The sequence below is a fragment of the Dermacentor andersoni genome, chromosome 9, assembly GCF_023375885.2.
Source record: "Dermacentor andersoni chromosome 9, qqDerAnde1_hic_scaffold, whole genome shotgun sequence".
NCBI lineage: Eukaryota > Metazoa > Arthropoda > Arachnida > Ixodida > Ixodidae > Dermacentor > Dermacentor andersoni.
Window position 1 is genome coordinate 13664005 of NC_092822.1, and position 19484 is coordinate 13683488.

At 42.9% G+C, this 19484-nt stretch overlaps 1 protein-coding gene across 3 annotated transcripts in view; it reads left to right on the forward strand.

Moving 5' to 3' along the window:
• Positions 1–19484, forward strand: part of LOC129383766 (uncharacterized) — a 644189-nt gene that overhangs the window by 387367 nt on the left and 237338 nt on the right. For all 3 annotated transcript variants that reach the window (XM_055068539.2, XM_055068540.2, XM_055068538.2), the window contains exon 3: positions 18553–18621. The gene's annotated coding sequence lies outside the window, so the exon portion shown is untranslated. The remainder of the gene's footprint in view (positions 1–18552; positions 18622–19484) is intronic.

A 19484-nucleotide genomic window follows, 5' to 3' on the forward strand; every position in this document is an offset into this window, starting at 1 on the left:
GCAGAACTAGGCCGAAAAAAACGAATAGGTATTAAAGGCATGCCTGACAAAGACTTAATGATAAAAGAAAAGCGCATTCTTTAATTTCTGGCAACTGCAGGCGCAGGCAGCTAAGAGTAGTCGATACCGTTATCAAGGCCAGGTTCTGCTAAAGAACTTCGAATACTCGCACGAGATATGACCTTATCCTTGTGAAACAACTCAAATTCTTAAAACAAACGGCTCCATCACCATGACTATTTGCTCCCCGTTAACAACCCAACAAAAATTTATGGCTAGGAGCGGCTTTTGGGAAGTATATGGTTTTCGCATCGAAATGGCTGACAACGCCTCGTGTGATGACTGCGGTCGCGAGGAGATTCCAACACGTTCTTTGTAACTGTCCTTACTACAGTGTACAGAGACGATCGCTCGCAATTGCGCTAGCTCAATTTCATCAAAGAGCATAATAGAAGGAAACCATATTGGAAGGTTTGCCTGATAAGCTACCACACCTGAGGGTGACGGAAGACACTCCTGCAGTTTTTAAGGACACTATACCTATAGAAGCGCCTATATCTTGAATAGATTCATATCGGCTGCAAGTGATCCGGTGCTGTGATAGCGTACGGTTGTGCTCACTGTGGCCGATTGTGATTGTGCGCCTGTGCACCCTGATTCTCCCTCTCTACTTTGTTCTTGTCTTTTTTACCTCCCCGCCTCCGTTCCGCAGTATACGGTAGCAAACCGAATTTTCCCTTCTACTGAAACTGATATTTCTTTTCATTGTAGTGTACATTTATGTGTACACTGTAGCGCGAGCTGAAATTATACCTGTGATCACAAGCCGTAATTGAGAATTATGTACTAATTCTGACCACCAGGTCAGAATCAGTACATAATTCTGACATCTGACACAACTGAAATCTGACACCAGAACATCTGACACCAGTGTTCCACAGCGATAACTATAAAATTTATTTCATGCAGTGTTCGTGTTGTCTGTCGCAGCTGTCATTGCGATTACTCGCTACATAAAGAAAGCACCAAAATAGAAACCTTTATTTCTTTCAATCCATCAACGACTCGATCTTAACCCTTAAATATGAGGCTGTTATCCATGAAACAAAACCAGGCACCCTTGATACACCCATAAATACATATATATATATATATATATATATATATATATATATATATATATATATATATATATATATATATATATATGTATATATATATGAAAGTGAACTGAAATATATATGAGAGTGAAAAAACACATTACATACCGACCCTATCCATGTTCACTTCACCATGCTGGAGAAATTTCGTGGGAGAACGTAAACACAGAAATTGTCTATTCAATCCAGATACGGCATTAATGGAGCGGGGTTTGTGTTGCCGCTTTAAAATAAACACTGACATTCGATGCTGATTGTGAACGCACAGCCACAAATCGAGGTTGCAGCACTGCTTCCGAAGGACATAAATAACTTTTCGTGCTGCAATTGAATTTAGCGATTCCGCTAGTCCACAATTGTCAGTGTGAAATAGTTTTCGTCTCCCGAAGATTCGAACGCTGAACATATAGTGAAGACCTCACTTCTATCGAATAAATAAAGGCATGTGTTTTCCCTTTAAAATCATTAGACAAAACGTTTTCCGCTACCGGTATTTTGTTCTTGCTCAAATATTGCAGCAAGGTTGCGTAATGTGGTCATGTCCGTTCAGTATAACACTTCCAGCAGTTCTTTGCCTGCTTAATGAGAAATGTGAATTCACCTTTTTCTAGGCTTTTTAAATTACATATGCCCCAGTGAATAGTGGGAACAGGTCTCGAATGTCATGCTTTGCCGTACTACAGATGCCGACGGTCACATAGCTTACTTACTGCGCTTGAGGTGCGCATACGAAGGGAAGTTGATTTTTTTTTTCTTGACAACTAGGCATGTAACGTTGCCAAGTGCTGTAATAAACAGCCTAGATCACAAGACGGGATATTCCTATGGTATCTCTGCAAGTACACACAGATGCGAAGCGTCATTATTTACTTATTGTTTACGATCGGGAGAGAGAAACGGGTTCTCTGTACAGATCATCGTGTACACTTTCGGAGTTGGCATTGCACTACTCGGGCAGAAACCCAAATTTCGAAAGAGCTGGGCACTTTACAAGTTCTTGTTTTTTTTTACCTGTTGGATTTCCTTTGTGCGTTTAGCTTGTTTGCTTAACATATTCTAGGGAAATCACCTTTACACAAAATCTGAAAGACCATAATTAAATAAGAGCCTTGTCAATGCAGGAGCATGGGCGAGAAAAGCAGAGGCGGTAGAGAAGATGGAAGCAAAGATTATTAAATGAATTTTTACCAGACAGAGCAGCCTGTTTGTACACGTGCTGGTACATGGACAGCATACAAGATATTAGACAAATACTCGTGTTCCACTGATGTTACATATCATTACGTGCGAGAGTTATTTATTTTGCGAAAGTGGTTGAGCGATGATGCCGGACACAGTGAGCCGACTGTTGTTCTTCCTTTATTCTTCCACGGTTGTCCACTGGCGCCTCTGTGTTTCCGGCAGGTAGTGTCAATATATACCTGTATAGAAGTGATTAAGAGGGGCCGAACAATGCAATTCAGCTTTATTCAACATCTGTCAGATGTTTGGAGCACGAACAAAACGCCTGAAAAGGCTTCACTGGGTCCGTGCACCCTAGCATGTCATACGGCATTAATTCCGTACACAAAGCACAGGAAAAAATCAACTTGCAGGAAATGCAAAAACTACAGAAAATACAAAAAGAATGCAAACAACAGGCAAATATGTGCATAAAGAAAATCCATGAATATACAGAAACATCGTGGGAAATTCACTGGATGAGAAACGAGGAAAAAATGTACAGTAAATACAAGTAGTGTTTCAACAAAAAATGGAACAATGGAGAGTTATACATATATGTTGCGTAGCTGATTGAAAGAGATCAATTCTATATCCGTGCCATTTTTGGCCAACTCATTTAACAAGGTCGGTAATGTGTACTTTAACATTTGCTTACCGTAGGTCGTGAGGCATCTATCAACTTTCCATGTTTCGGGATAGCGTGTGTTGTATGCAGGGGAATTTTCTTGCAACTTCGCCAGTGATTTCAGAAGGTAATTTTTCTTGTTTGTTTCTAGTTTATGTTGTCGAAGTAGTCTGAAATTGTATAGAGATTGTACGTTTACAAGCTTAAGCTTGTTAATAATGTCCTCTGTGTGACTTAGGTAAGGAGCTTTAAAAACAAGGCGTATTGCACGCTTCTGAAGTGAAAGAAGTTTCTTTATAGTTTCTTTAATTGTTGTTCCCCCAACTAGCGCACCATAGTTTAGCGTAGAAGAAAATAGAGCATTGTACAAAATATTGTTCATAGAAAGAGGAAACGTAAAGCAATGTCGACGCATGAGGCCGATTACTTTTGACAGTTTTTTCCTTAAGGAATTGATGTGAGCACCTCAGGACAAATTATTGGAGATAATCATGCCAAGGGTTTTGAAACTTTCTACAACTTCTATTTCGAAATCGTTTAGCAGTATTTGTGGGATTTCGCAGAATTTATTTCGTGGATAAAACAAAACTGCTTTGGTTTTACTAATGTTTAGCTTTAATTCTTTATTTGTAGCCCACAAGTGAAAGCGATGAAGTGTTTTATTTGCGCGAAAAGATAGGCATGCGACATCCGAGCCGGTAAAAAAGAGGCTACTATCGTCAGCGTATAATATATACTTGGCGATATGATCAATGTTAACAATATCGTTAATGTAAAGAACAAAGAGAAAAGGACCTAGAATGCTTCACTGTGGAACACCTAAATTAACTGGTTTGACTAAAGAAGAGTGACCATTAATCATTACAAAACTGTGACCGATTCTGTAGGTATGATGAAATGAGTGACAGAGCTTTTCCTCGAATGGCAGAGTGCTCAAATTTTTTCACATGTTGTGATTAATATGATCGAATGCTTTTGTGAAATCTAGAAAGATACCAAGGGCCAAGCTCTGACTTTCAAATATTTCAAGTATTATTTCTTTTTGTAGGATCAATGCCAGCTCTGTAGATTTATCTTTCCTGAAGCCGTACTGCGAGCCAGTTAGCATGTTGTACCGATCAGTAAATGAAATTAAACGCGTGAGAATGATTTTTTCAGGACCTTTTGAAAAGACTGGTAGAATAGAGATTGGACGGTAGTTCGTAAGATCATTCCTATCACCTTTTTTGTAGATGGCTGTAATTTTTGCACATTGCATTTTACGAGGAAATAACGCACATGAAAGACAATTGGTAATTATATGCGTTAAGCAATGTGCGATCAGGTCAATAACGAATTTTACCGGTTTTATCTGCAAATGCATCATATCGGTGGCTGTGCTGTTTTTTTAAAACTCGTGTACGTTGTAATAACTTCCGATTCAGATACTGGCCGCAGAAACATTATGTGCTCGCAGCGCGGCTGCATGTAAGACAGGCTGTCGCCTCCAGATGATGATGGGAGATTAGAAGGAAAGGAATCATTAAATGCGTTTGCTATTTCTGCTCCAGAAATTTCCACGTTGTCCTTCAGTATCTTTGGGATAGGTTCAGTATTTTTGCCAAATATCGTGCTTAGTTTGCGCCACATGTCCCCAGAGCGTTGGCTCGAGGAGGAGGAAAGAGCAAAGTAGAAGGCAGGGAGGTTAACCAGAATAACGTCTGGTCGGCTACCCTACACCGGGGGAATGGGAAAGGGGAAAACAAAGATCACAGGGAGAGAGAGGAGGGAAGGAAAGAACGAAATTGCGGTGAGTTCGCTGACGCGTGTGGTCTTACAGAAATTGCAATAATAGTCACAGATGGTCGTACAAACCCGTCGTCCTTAAGAAGCACAAAAGCGCCTTCACCGCTTTATAGGCCGACTGGCGATGGGGGTGGTGTTCCAGCAGCACCTGCACAGAAAGCGGCCGATTGTCCAGTTTTTGGAAAGCTTTGGCAAGTTCTTGTCTCTCTGGGGCATATCGTGGATGGTGGCACAGCAGGTGGTCGACGTTTTTTTCGGTGCCGCAGACCTCGCATGCTGCACTGTCAGTCACTCCAATTAATGTAGAGTATGTCTGTGTGAAGGCAACGATTAACCAAAGGCGACAGAAAAGTGTAGCTTCACGTCGAGGAAGTCCGAGCGGAGGTCGGAGTTGCAGGGAGGGGTTTAGTCGATGCCGTCGTGTAAGTCGTTTGACGAGTTCCACTCGGTCAGTGTGAGACTGCGTGCCAGGTGTCGAAGCTGCCTTGCGGCGTCTGTCCTCGAAAGCAAAATTGGAACGCTGTGCTCTTCTTCTTGTGCTGTGTGAGCAGCGTTATTGGCGGAATCATTGCCACTGATTCCACAATGACCAGGTACCCATTGAAAAACGACCTCGTGACTCGTTGGACGTGATGGTAAAGTTTCACGATTTCGTATGTCAATTGCTCATGAGATCCGTGTCGGAGAACTGACTGCGTGCACTGTAATGCCGGTCGTGAATCACAGAACACAGTCCATTTTCTAAGTCTTTCAGAATCAATAAATTCCGGTGCCCGACGCAGGGCCGTTAGTTCTGCCGCCATTGAGGTCGCGAAAAGCGATGTCATTCCTCGCGTTGGTATAACCACGGTACCACCAGAACTGCACGACGTAGTCGATCCATCTGTATAGATGTGCACGTGGTTGGTGTACTTTTCATGCAAAAGAAGTAAGCTCAGCTGTTTTAGAGCAGGGGCCGGCAGTTCTGTCTTCTTCTCTAGACCTGGAATCATTATATGTACCTGTCGACGGTTCAAACACCACGGAGGAAACGCTGGCTTGGCCGCAGGTGGGTACCCTGAAGTAAATGACGCACGATGTGCACTGACAGTACTGCTAAAAGTGGAGCAGGGCCTTGCAGCAGTGAGGGTCGCCAAGTGGTGGGAAGGGGTCCTAGCATAATGCCTGAGATGCATACGCATTGTCTCAACGGTAATGTGCGACGTGATTGGATAATCCTGCGCAAGGGCCATGGTTTCAGCCGTTGATGCACTGCGTGGTAAGCCAAGACATATCTTAAGGGCTTGGGCTTGAATACTCTGAATCGTACGCAGGTTAGTCTTGCAGGTGTTGGATATTGCAGGCAGGCTGTATCGCAGGAATCCAATGAACAACGCCATGTACAGCTGTAACATGGCGTGTATAGATACTCCCCAACTTTTTCCTGCAAGGAACCTGAACAGGTGACAGATAGCGGTCAGCCGCTTTTTCACGTAATTCACGTGCGGAGTCCAAGACAATTCTGTCAATTACGACTCCCAAGAACTTGCGAATTCTGCTGTATAGTATAAGTTGTCCGTTAATAGATACGCCGTAAGCAGACATTGGCTTCCTCGTGAATGCCACCATTGCGCACTTTCCGCATGAAATTTCAAGTCCTTGTTCACGAAGGTAGTAAGATGTCATTGTGGCTGCCTTTTGAAGCCGAGCGCGAAGCTGAAGTTGTATCACACCTGATGCCCAAATGCAGATGTCGTCCGCATAGATGGAAAGTCGTACGGTGCTTGGCAGGTTGTCAACTAATCCACTTAGGGTGAGATTGAAAGGAGTCGGGCTAAGCACTCCGCCTTGAGGAACTCCTCGTCTACCGTAATTCTCGGATGTCGGGCCAAGCGTTGGCTCGAAATCAAGCGGTTATAATGGTACCTCTTTTTAGCAACACGAAGTTCTTTAGTGACATGATTTCTATGTTTTTTGAAAGCACTAAGTGTATGAGGACATCTATTTTCAATGAATGTTTTATATAGCTGCTCTCGTTTTCTTATTAGATGTAAAATGTCAGTAGTTATCCATGGCTTACGAGCTTTCTTTGGTCGGGTAAATGTTTTTTTGTGGAAAGCATGAATTGTAGACAGAGGTAAACTTTTCTAAGAACCTGTCGTAGGCGATTTCCGGATTACATTCACTCAAAACATCATCCCAGCTTACCTGGGCGATAGATTCACGAAAAGTGGTTAATGTGAGAGGGTTAATTGATCTGTAAGAAAAGTGTGCTACTGGCGTAGAGTGGTCAATAATTTTAGAAGATTCATTTAGAGAAATGAATAATGGAAGATGGTCGCTGAGGCAGTAGTTTATAATACCAGAGTGCACACGGTGCAAATCAACATTTGTAATGAAGAGATCAACAAGAGTTTCTGTTGTTGTTGTCAGCCTCGTTGGTGAAGTTAATACATTTTGGCAATTGTGTATAAGAGAGACTCAAAGGCAGCTTTATTATGGTTATGGGCAAGTAAATTAATATTAGAATCGCCGCCTAAAATTATTGGATATTTATAATAGTTGACAAATTCCAGGAGTGAATCTAAAAAGCTAAAGAAGGAGGAAACGTAACTGCGAGGGGGGCGATAGCAGAAACAGAATAAAAATTGCCGTGATTTGAGAACAAGTGTTTCATAATGAGAAGTAGAACAACAATATTCAGATAGTAATTCGCAATGCACTTCATTTGAGGCCAAAATGGACACGCCTCCACCAGGCTCCTGATAGCGGTTTACAAAGTAAGACTTATATCCTTGCATTTCAAACACATCCTCTTCGCAAGTAAACCATGTTTCCGTAAACATCAGAATATCAAAGATAATTTTAACCTCGCTAAAGAAACATTCAACGTCATCGTACTTATTGCGACCGGATCTCAAGTATAAATGGACACAGTTACAGCATTGATGAAATTCAGTCACCGTTAAGTCACTTAGCTGCATCAGTGTTCCAGTTTCATTTGTCGAAGAAGCCATCACGGACGAGAAAAACAACATTTTTGGTCTAGCATTTGCTCAATGAAAACACATATTGACCAGAATGTCCCGGCCACTATTAACGCGCATGAGCAACCACGCCATGTCTGCCAATTCATGAAAAAGGTTATCTGCATTTTCGTCACCAAAACGATAAAGAACATCAAATATCTGACTTCACAGTGTACTGACCCTCTCATTTCGTTGATTGTACCCGGTATAAATAACATCATAGCTTGTGAAGCTGTCCTCATGTTTGAATGCATCCACAATAACAGTCGTTGGCAAGTGCCGATTTCATATCTATCAGAGAATGTTTCAACAAAAGTAAATGTAAAAATATTGCGAAGTTTACCTCTCGGTCTGCATCTTCGTGTTTGATTTAGTACTACCTGACTGGTTTCAGCAGTTCATGTTATAACTTTGCTTTTGTTACTAATGTGGCGCCGTAATTCGTTGTCTTCGTATTGCTCCATTTTAAAGTGTACTCGATAAGCATGCAAAACTGTTCATTGGATCTTTTCTAGATCGTACTCCTGCCTTATGGCAAGTGTGTCTGATCCGTCCGACTTTTTCGCAAAGATCTTCCCATTACGGCACCGTACGTATTTCCACCCATTTTAGCGCTTTTTAGGCTAAGCCATTCCGAGGAGACGTTTTAGTGTTGGACATAAGTGTTCATTCACGTAAACAGGCAACGCTGATTCACTGCCAAAGTCGCTGTTCTTAAGACGCAGTTTTCTGGCCTTCTCAAGCACGGCATCCCGCTTCTGTCGTCGCGTGAACTGTAGAATAATGCAGCCTGGCTTATTTCTATCATGAACACGGTGACAAGCCTCAATGTCATCTGGTGCAACGCTCACTCCGGAAAGCTGTCGCAAGAAATGTCCCTGGTGGTGCCAACGCTTCGACAAGAGCACTGCTGTGAAGACCAGTTCCTTTGTTAAGACGTTGGCTCCAGCGAATTCCTTATCCTGTCACCGTTCAGTCAAGCGTCTATGTTCCTGCGAATTTCTGACCTCTACCGACGAAATAAGTTATTGGTACCACATAACGCCGCGCGTAAAGGACAATGAGTACATAGCACATCTGTATCACGTCAACAACCTACGATATCTTCTTCAAGCAGCAAAATGGTTCCTATTGCAGGTCGCTCAATTCTCTACGAGTTTACGTAGAGAGTGCCAACCGTCCATTGCTGATTGGCTATAGTATTCTGCTGCTAAAAATGATATGGCGGGTACAGTATGCGCAACAGCGTAGGCATTCAAATGGTGTCGGAATTCGGACACCCTGGCGTATTCCATCAAAACAAACAAAAAGCTCATTTTAAACAGTTTCAGGCCAAAACATGAAAGTATAAATTTCCACGTAAATATTCGTGACTGGTAACAGAAGCAGTGTGGCGTTACAAGGAAAGTCATTTCATAGTGCGAGTGGTTGGATTGAAGGCATTTGATCAATATTAGGAAGTCCGCCAGAAATGTTCACCTAAAAGCGACATGGTTAATATTTACAACGACCTATTCACGTGGAATCCCGCCTAGAATCACATCTGCAGGTGAGCGCCGAGTAATAAGGAAAAGCGTAAGTAATTAATTACTCCTCAAGCTCACAACTTTTACAGTGCCGGAAATCTAATTTAAACATGCTGGATGGGTATTTCTTTCTGATTTTTGGTAACAAAATCACTCGCACAGTTTACGTTAAGTTTATATTTTTCAGACGATTGCATATTGCAATAAATATTTTACACCTCTAATGACCAAAATCATTGGTGCACTTTCTTTGAAAACAGAAAATGATGATGCATCATAGGGCAGATGAAAATTAACCAGAAGAGGAAGGCAGCGGGAACGTTAACACCTAAACAGAAACACTTACAGCACATATCTATCAACAGCCAAGAGTTAGAAATAGCAAAGAGATGTAAATACTTCAAAATTATAATCAGTTCTGACCTGAATTAGAACGAACGCGCTTGTTATACTGAAAAGAACTCAATGCGCACGTTGGGTACCTACACACAAATGAGAAACCATTAGCATACAATACCTTTATACCTTATATCATAGAGTTCGCGTTTGCTGTCTGAGGTCCCTACACAGATATTATTATTTTAGAACAATGAAAGCGCCCAAATAATAGCAGTAAAGTTTGTTCGTATTTGTGCATACACTTCTCCAAGTATTACTGAAACATGTTCAACTTAAGTCATTGCAATTACAACGGAAACGTGTAACGTTACAAGTACCTGCTATACCACGAACAGCTTGGCATACCGGAAACCAAGTACCTAAAACCGGTTACTAAGCGCTTCACCCGATCCAACTACACAAATACATTAAAACTGTAGTCTTCCACAACAGAAGGATATAAACGTTCCCTCATCTCACTGTCCCTCATTGAAACGGGCTATACGCACAAACACATTTAAATACAAGACTTTTCAGTATTTCGTGCCTGTTGATGCATAATTCTCAGCGCATCATACATGATTCGCTGAGTATGATACCGCTGAACTTCTTATTTAGGCACGGGAAATTTAACTCTTAGCCTGTAGCAGCGCTCTTGATATATATAGTGTGGCAAGCTTTCACGTATAATATATGCTACGTCTTCTAAAGCGAGCTTGTTGTTGCAAATGATTCATATGTCCAATTATTCAATATTCTCTATACTAATTGTGTTTAAACTTCAATAACATTTTCTCTCCACTGTCAAAAATGAACATGGACGAGTTGTTCTAATTTTTATAATTGATGTGAAACTGTGTTTCGGCTTTACAAGGCTAAACCGACAAAACCATCTTAGTTTAGCAGCTTATACATTTCTCGCGTCCTGGTAGGCACCAGCATGCGCAGTATTACTGTACTACTTCATCCCGACATCGTAATGTCTGCTTACTTGCCACTAATATTTGTTCATGCAGCCGAAGTTGGTGTTTATTGTTCTTGACTCACCCACCGCTATGCCTCTTGTGTGTCTGTCCCTTTTGTACAAGCGCGTACGTGCAGTACAATGCAAATGTTCATTTTACACGCATGTGCAAAAGTATACAAACCACAAGCTAGCAAGAAAAAACTGAAGTTATTTGTACTATAGACGCAGAAGGTGAAGCTAACAAGTGCACCAAAAAGTTCTCAATGCCAGGTTTCGACTGCAGTCCTAAATTTCATGCTAGATTCATAGGCGGAGATGAAAACCTCTTTTACCGTAAAATCCAACGGATTCTTATATTTTTTTCTTGGAGAAGCATATGAGTGCTTTCGAAAGCAATACATTCCCTACTCCCACCTAAGGTCTCGGCAGAGATTGGCGACAACTTGGAAATAAATAAGTATACGCTTGTCGCTCATGTATTTCTGACGGCGCGTATTCTATGTATTCTGTAATGTTCCTCCACTCTTAAGGTTTACCTTGCGGCACTGAAGTGGAGGACAGCGTCGCTCATCGACTAACGTGGTCACTCTGCATCTTATTAGCGATTCTGCAGAATTGGGCAATACTTCCCATTCGCAGCGCCTACTCAAATGTCGCGATGTGGTGTTGTGCCAGTCAAGAAACTTCTCATCGTAAAAATCACCCACGAGCTTCATTGAAAAGCACTGTCTACGTTACGTTGTGGCAGGTGCTGCGTTGAAATCGGGGAAGTCCAGTAAATGATTATCTCGAGGCCCGTTTGTGAATATTGTCGCAATACGCAACTATTTTAGGCAATAATTACGCCAAAGTTATTTTACTTAGAATTATTTCATTTTCTAATCTCCCATTGCATCGCAGCTGCAGGGCGTGAATATTTGCTTCAAAAGCAAGCAGTGCTAAAAACGGGACAAAACAAGAAGGCACAAGACAGTGTGCTGTGTTCCGTCTTGTGTCGTTTTTAGCGCTATTTACTATAAAAAACATGTACCTACCAACTAGTTAGCTTAGTCAGGTTAGATTAAATTCCGGCTACTTACGCGCCAAAATGACGACCTCATCATGAGGGCACACCGTAGTGGGGGTTCCAGATGAATGTTGACCTCCTGTGGTTTTTTAGCGTGCACATGAAATGAAGCACATGGGCAAGCAAGACACGACAGACGAGGAAGGAGCACACAACAGATGTGCTTGTGTCGCGTGCCCCTTCGTAGTCTACAGTCTTTTGCTGCGGTCTATGCTTAGATACTGTAATGCAATATCAACTAGCCCAGCTGTCAATCCTATAGCTAACTTAGTTGCATTATTACTTCAAATATCTGCTTAAGCATTGTCCAACGCTTACTTGGTATTCTCTTCATTCACTAATTATAGGATCTTCCTTGGAATACTTGAGACTTCGTGTTCCCGAAGGAACACGGGGAAGGCCACACAGAATAAAATTGAATGAAAGTGAATGGAAAAATCAGAAATATCTTCAGTTTAGTTCAGTTTATTACATTAAAAGTCCCACGCAGGGGCATTACACTGGGCTTAGAGTATGCGCCTTTTGTCCGAGGTCCCTACACAGATATTATTTTAAAACATTGAAAGCGCCCAAATAAAGGCGGTAAACTTTGTTTATATTTATGATAGTGCATACACTTCTTCAAGTATTAGTGAAAAATTTTAATAGGCATCACTTCCTATTGCATTAAGCCCTCAACTAGTCTTCACCCCTGTCATTGCAAATGGTAATGAACGTAGCGTTATTGGGCATGCTCTGGTTTTCACCGAGAAGCAAGTAAATATTTGCCTGAAGCAAACTTGAGACTTGGTGATCGGCATAGGGCGCCTTCACAAAGGAAACGAACCCGTGACCTCGTTTTCAGCAGCTGAGGAAGAAAGCCTGTTGCGGCGAAAGATAGCGTTGCCGCGTTCACCGCGGTGCAGCTGCCAGTTGCTGCCGAATACCACGGTTCTTCGCCTGGGCCAGTTAGACGGCTAGCAGTTGCCTAGAGTGAGAAGAACGGATAAACGAACGCGCGCGTCAGCGGCAATCTATGGGGCTTCCGCCACCGAAGAGCTGAGAGCCGAGATCTCGTTACAGATATCGCGAGACGCCATTAACTGTGTTTGCTGAACGGATGTTTTTTGCTGCCTTTGTTTTTGCACTGCTTATAAGAGAACACATGTCTCGGCTTGGTTTGAGCAGCTGCTTACATGGTTTGTGAGAGGTACGGCCTTATCTCTAGTACACATAAGATTCTCTCGCGCAAGTCTAGCTATAATTTATCACGCATTGTGAAAGGCCACCTATCTGAACTTCGCTGTGTCAACGCGCAATAAATCCTAAATGTCATTCCAGCAGCAGTAGTAATTCACGTAAGGATACGCGTTGCTTGGAATCTTTGTCCACCCTGGATACTCAGAAACTGTAAAACGCGGGAATGCAAGATTATATTTTCAGGGCTAGGACGAATTACGCTAGAGTTCCATTAACAGCTTTCTTAGAGGAAGATCTCTGTTTGACAGGTTCGTCAGGAAATACAGGATCAGATTAAAACTAAGCTACGGCAACGGAATTTCTTTATGCATTATATATAGCTTTCTTTGATAACTTGGAAAGCTTAATTTTTGATAGCTTGATAGCTTAATCCAAATTCTGAAGAGCAGCAGAAAGCAAATTGAGAGCATTACAATTTGCAGGGTTCACAATCCAGTTTCGCTGCTCCGTCGGTCGCTTTTCACGACACGAATCCGTTCATAAGTTGTTCAAAAACGGAAACGTCCAGCTGCCTCATCATCAGCGAATGTTACGTCTCAAGACGGCCAAGGGCATTAATTAGACGTTCGCCAAGAGGCAACCCCACCCATCCATCAGCGCCTACCCAGAAGTCAACGCCGCGTTCACACCGACTGCTGACGGGTCCACAAAAGGCCCCCTGCCACTACCTGACATCCTGAACTAATGATTAAACAAGTGAACGTCAAATTCTACCGTGGGAACGGCTTCGGCCTTGAATTCCCAGGTTGATATACGGTCACATATTCCATACCATCGGAGGTGGGAATGCTGCGGAACGATGCGATATCATGGGCGTGGCATTGCAACCGATTCGACGATTGTGATTGGCCGCGATACAGTCATCAGATTCCCTAGTCGAGTCGCATAGGAAAGACGGCGGTATCAAAAAGGGAGACCTGTCGTGCAGTGGGACTGACGTGTCCTGATGTGTGAACTCAGACGTATAATATGCTCCTGCACGGAGAGGGCTACCATAACTGGAGCCGTGTAACTAATGTAAAATAAAACCCTTTTCTTTCATTCCTACTACCGGACGTACTCATCGATAGGTTTGGTGAATTCCTGGCCTAAATGTCATCTCGAGCCGCAACACGAATTACGAAGTCAGTACGCGTTATAGCGGAAATCTGAAAAGCAGAGGTTGCCTAAGGGGTCCTGGAAATCACATAGCCGGAGTCGACGCGTGATTTGAGCATACCAAAGCGAAAACTTACGAGGACCATGATCAGCGCAGGAAATATAGTTGGGCTTTTTGACTGGTCATCTCGTAAATAGATTTTATGAGCCACTAGTGAATAAGCATATTTGTTAAAAGCCAGGAACATTAAGAACACACCGTCTATGAAGAGAAATCACTAGCATTTCGTTTAGTTTTATGGCGGTTGCTGTTAGCGCACTTAAGCATTCATGTTACTGGTCGCAGGAATTATCATCGCGTTTCAGAATATCATATTTGTTTTACAGAAGTCTCCTGAAAAAAAACCCTCCATTTTATGTGTATGCAGGTGATCAGAAGTTCCTTGCAACCAAGATGGTTAGTGGTAGCCGTTGCACTGTAATTGTCAGGCCATAGTGCACTTAGTTGTGTTGAGGGAAGAACAAAACTAAAATCTCTCATGGAATGATTCCATCGTCTCTACACGTGAACTCGCAGGAAAACAACTCCTTTAGCACACAATCATTAGAGACAGCTGCCTACACATTAAAATGAATTTTGGAGATTAACCGTCCAACAATAAATACCGGCGTTTGACAAAGTATGAGCAACTACTTTTTTTTCACAACAATTAGGAGGTTCTTGTGGCTATGCTCACAAGATGAGATAGGCAGAAGCATTTATTCTGCCCCAGGGACCAATGTATCCCGTGTCTTACTGATGAGTCAATTACATGTAATAGTAAAAGTAATGACAAGTTTTGAAATTACTAAAAAACTTCACGGCCTACGCAGTTAGGCCGGAGCTAAGATACACGTTTCGTTGGCTTCCCCTTCCCCTTTCAAGGCATACATGTCTAGATTCCGCACCTCAAGCACAGCATGAACATCTTATAGACCGCACATTATGCATTTGGAAAGCGTATCTGTGGCGCCCAGGTGTACGCTAGCAGTAGGCTTCGATCGCACAACATGACTATACAGTGGGATTAGTGTAGGAAGACAATGTAACGACCAACGGAAAGGAGCTGAAAACGGGCGTGTGAAAGAAATAGCGTGTCTCGCTCATTTTCATTTGGCGAAAGTGTTCCTGAAGATAACACGTTCAGAGCCCCCCCCCCCCCCCCCCCCCCAGTGAAGTCCAATCTTCTTGCTGCTGAAGGTCTAACAAGAACTCCATATCATTCCTGTTGTATATTTATGAGTAGACTTGATTGCATAAATGGGCTTTATATTTCATTTACTTCAATTCATTCGTGTTATTTGGGACACTGCCCTTGTTTCGAAGGAAGAAATAAACCAATGAGAAAATGCCATAACCAGATCCTCTCTTCAACAGCAACAAAAAGTCTAAAGCTATTTTGCGGAAGTTCAACACTGTTGTAAAATAGCCTAAGACGTTTTTACCGAAGCGTAAGACTGCCACCATATTGGGCAGTTTAAGCTGTCATTCTGTAAGTGTAAAACTAAAATGCATGGATGGTGGCAGTACAGTCAATTTATATGAATGAAAATGGTTATATGGATACGCTTGGTGTTACACAATCACATAAATTTGACGTCACTGCTTACAAAATTGAATAATGGTTCGTGTTTCAGCCCATGACTGCGGCGCCTTATCATTGAAATATCGAAGATTACGTGTCCCTTCCTGGAATTCAGGCGACTATGCTAAAGAAAGAAAGAAAGAAAGAAAGAGAGAAAGAAAGAGAGAAAGAAAGAAAGAGAGAAAGAAAGAAAGAAAGAAAGAAAGAAAGAAATGCGCTATGAAGGAAGAAGACGCTGAAACGCTGGTTTCTCGCGAACCATGTCGAACGTGTCGTCCTTGCACCGGTAGATGGAGAAAGAAATAGGAAGAGAAGGAGACAAAAAGAAGAATGCTATTGTTGCTGTGGAGTGACAGATTGTGCTGATCTGCCGGGTGCATCCGCGTCCGGAGTGGTGCTCGTGGGAATAGACCTCGAGGGGAGTGGGCGCATTCTGGCACATCCCGGCGGCCTCCGCACTCTATGAGCAGCAGTTAAATCGGAAATGAACAAAGTTTCAGTCTGGCAACAGCGAACGCAGCTAGCGCAAGAAAGGCAGACAATCGCCAACTGAGGCATTGAGATTCTGTGTCGCTGTTTGCGCCACGCCTTCCCGAATTATTTTTTGTTGCTCGAGACGCGTATAGGAATGTCATTAACCTCGTGAACAGCCTGCAATCTAGTTTTCTCCACCGGCCCAACTCCCGTAGAACAGATTGCACAAAAGCACGAGAACCTACAAGGAAAAATAAAAGATCAAGAAAGAAATAAGGGCCCTAACGAAAGGAACAAAACAGGAATTATATGAAAAAGTACTCGCGCGCCTAGGACGACAGTTTCTGGGATGTCGCTTCTTAGGATATCTGCATGTTCTTCCGTAACCGCGTTGCACCAAATGCGCTAAGACAGAGTTGCTCAATAGTGCGGGCTTGCTTCAAGCAGCTACCGACTTCCGTGAGAAAAAAATAAATGATGGAGGGTGGGATACTAGGGGCGGATTCAATAGATTCTGCCTACGTGCTGAGGACAAAGACAGACGCTGAGACTTTCTTCAAACACTTTTGCACCAATCTCCGTGGCTTTCTGCTCAAGCTCACGTAAACGAAGTTTGGGGATTCCTGGGGATGAAACGTCGTTCTTTTCGTCATTGTAATCGATATGCTGACTTCGGGGCAGGTTCAGCATTTCCGAATATTATTCAACTGAACTAGTTGGTTCATATCTAATACGAGTCTTAAACAGTTGTACTGAAAGCAAGGGACAAATGATGACCAACGAGGATGTCGCGATCATCATTGTCTGTCTTCGTCACGTGTTTTCCGTTCAGCTGTTTGAACTGGTGTTAGCATTTTTATCTACAGTTCCTTTCCCGCCCAGTCTGAGTTTTATGTCACCAAACAGGTTAAGGCAATGCTTGAGAAAAAGCGAGCCTATTGTATAAACAGAGAACTGATATCTTGAGTTGTAACGAATTGTTCCTTTTTGCTGTGAAAGCGTCAAATGGCCCATTAAGCGAAAAAGCCGGCGCCTGTCGTCTGGAGAAGCGAAACACAGCACCTAAATTCCCATTGTCTGCGACGCCACATCGCCCTCATTCTCGCTCTTGGAAGCATGTGTTATCCGCGCGTTCCTCGTGCTCGAAAGATATCGCCGGTGTTTGAACTGCGCTTCGGTAACCGCTAGAAAAAAAATTGGCGTATAAAAAACCAGAATAAATTCGAAAAGAAAAATTTGGCAGTCATATTAGCATAGGCTAAAGAGGATGAAGGCAAAAGGCTACGCGCTCACGAGACATTCATTAAATTACTTTGATATTTTCATTAAAATGTGTTCTTACTGACTATTACTTGTTTTCTTCTGTTTTTTTTTGTTTTTCTATTTTTCGGTCCCCAAGACATCGCCACTGAATCTGTGTGGTTAAAGGCATGTTAGAACAGCCGTGGCAAGTATATGAAGACCATTAAGACACATACGCAGGTTCACCCGACGACTTTCTCATTATAATTTTAACACTTTATTCGGCGAGGGTAGCTACATGGGCTTACATATTTGGCGCCTTCTACTTTCTTGTATCATAGGCAGAATGACGGGGACATGGAAAGGCCCATCACACAAACAGATTCGCGCTAACTTTCAACGGCAGATTGATTTTCAGTTCTCGAAGGCGCACACATAGTCCTCAAAACGTCCTAAGACACGTGTACATTGCTCAGTTAACATGGACGAAACCTGTAAAGGCAAACGCAGACACTTTTGTGACCACACTGATTACTAGGAAGGTGTCCGTTCAACGTGAACAGAAATAATCGAGCTCTTTTTTTTTTACTGGTGCATGCACATTCATGTTGGTGCCATAACGCCGGATGGTCAATTTTTCGACCCATGAGCCATCTAAGGCTTTCGCCTTAAAACGTTGGCGGTAGTAACTTTCAAACCTACGATGCCATGCTCAAAAGCCGGGTGTCTTATCCACTGGGCTAAACCTCAAGCGGCGACAGCAAACGGCAGTACGACTGTGGCAATGGCTTACAAGCATGAACGAGCGACTGAACGCGTTCGATTGCCCGCGAGGAATTCATAACTCGAAGGACCGCTAAGCTGTGTTCGATTACAGATCAATGTTTTCGCATTCATAGCTCATAAGGAGTGCTTAGGTGTTCTCGGATTTTTTTTTTTTATTTTCTTATTGGTCGGTGCTATGCTAAGCGCGCAGGACATTTTCTCGGTATCGAATTCCTAGTTCACATATTTAGCAGTTTTGGCCCTGATTTGTGTGAGGTTATTGAATGTGTGAACTTCCTTGTACTCTCCTCATTTTAGTTGTTTCTCTTTTGGGAGCAGTAACTATATGCAAATGTATCTCGCTCTGCAGGAGTCTACCTTTTTCCTTCCGGAGCTCCTCTCACTGGACGAAAACAGTCAAAGTCACGCTCTGCAGCAGGTACGTATGCGCACACATCATTATACTGCAGGCATAAAGTGGCTTCTTCGTGAAGTCTCGTTCATGGGTATTTCATTTGCCATCTTATTGACAAGTCCAATTCTTCCAATTCTGACGAGAAGATACTGGGCCCAGCCAGTATCTTCTGCCATCTTATTTGCCATCTTATTGACAAGTCGAATTCTTCCAATTCTGACGAGAAGATACTGGGCCCAGCCAGACGCTCGTCATGTCCGCCTTAAAAGCCTGGATCCCGATATGAAATTTCCTATTCTGCGTGGAATTCCACGCCCTCATACATGCCTGATACAAAGACGGCGACTAGGCGTCGCCTTCACGCGCAAATATTTGCACATTATTGGACGGACAGACTCCCCGGACTGTTCAGTGTGTGGCGCTGTAGAGACTATAGAACATGTGCTCGTGGTGTGCCCTGAGTATGCGCGAGAAAGACTGATATTGGCAGATACATTGAGACATTTACACAATGGACCACTGTCGGAGGACCTCTTGCTAGGCGCGTGGCCACAGAGTTGGCAGACGACAGAGACAGTGCGTGCACTTTCACGTTTCCTAGGTGACACGGGCCTGGACTCACGCCTGTGATACCAGTTGTGTAATGTGTCATTCACCTCGTTCCTCCCATTATCATCCCCCATTGTGACCCTTTTTCTTCCCCTCTTCCCCTTCCCTTACGTAGAGTAGCAGGCCAGATGCTCCATTATCCGGCCGACCTCTCTACATTTCCAATCATTAAAATACTTCTTCTTCCTTCTTCTGCTTCCTCCAAGGTTATAGGTCTTTTACATTTTACGTGTTGTTTTGATTTCAGAGCTGCTTTATTGAGGCGTTTACATTTTACG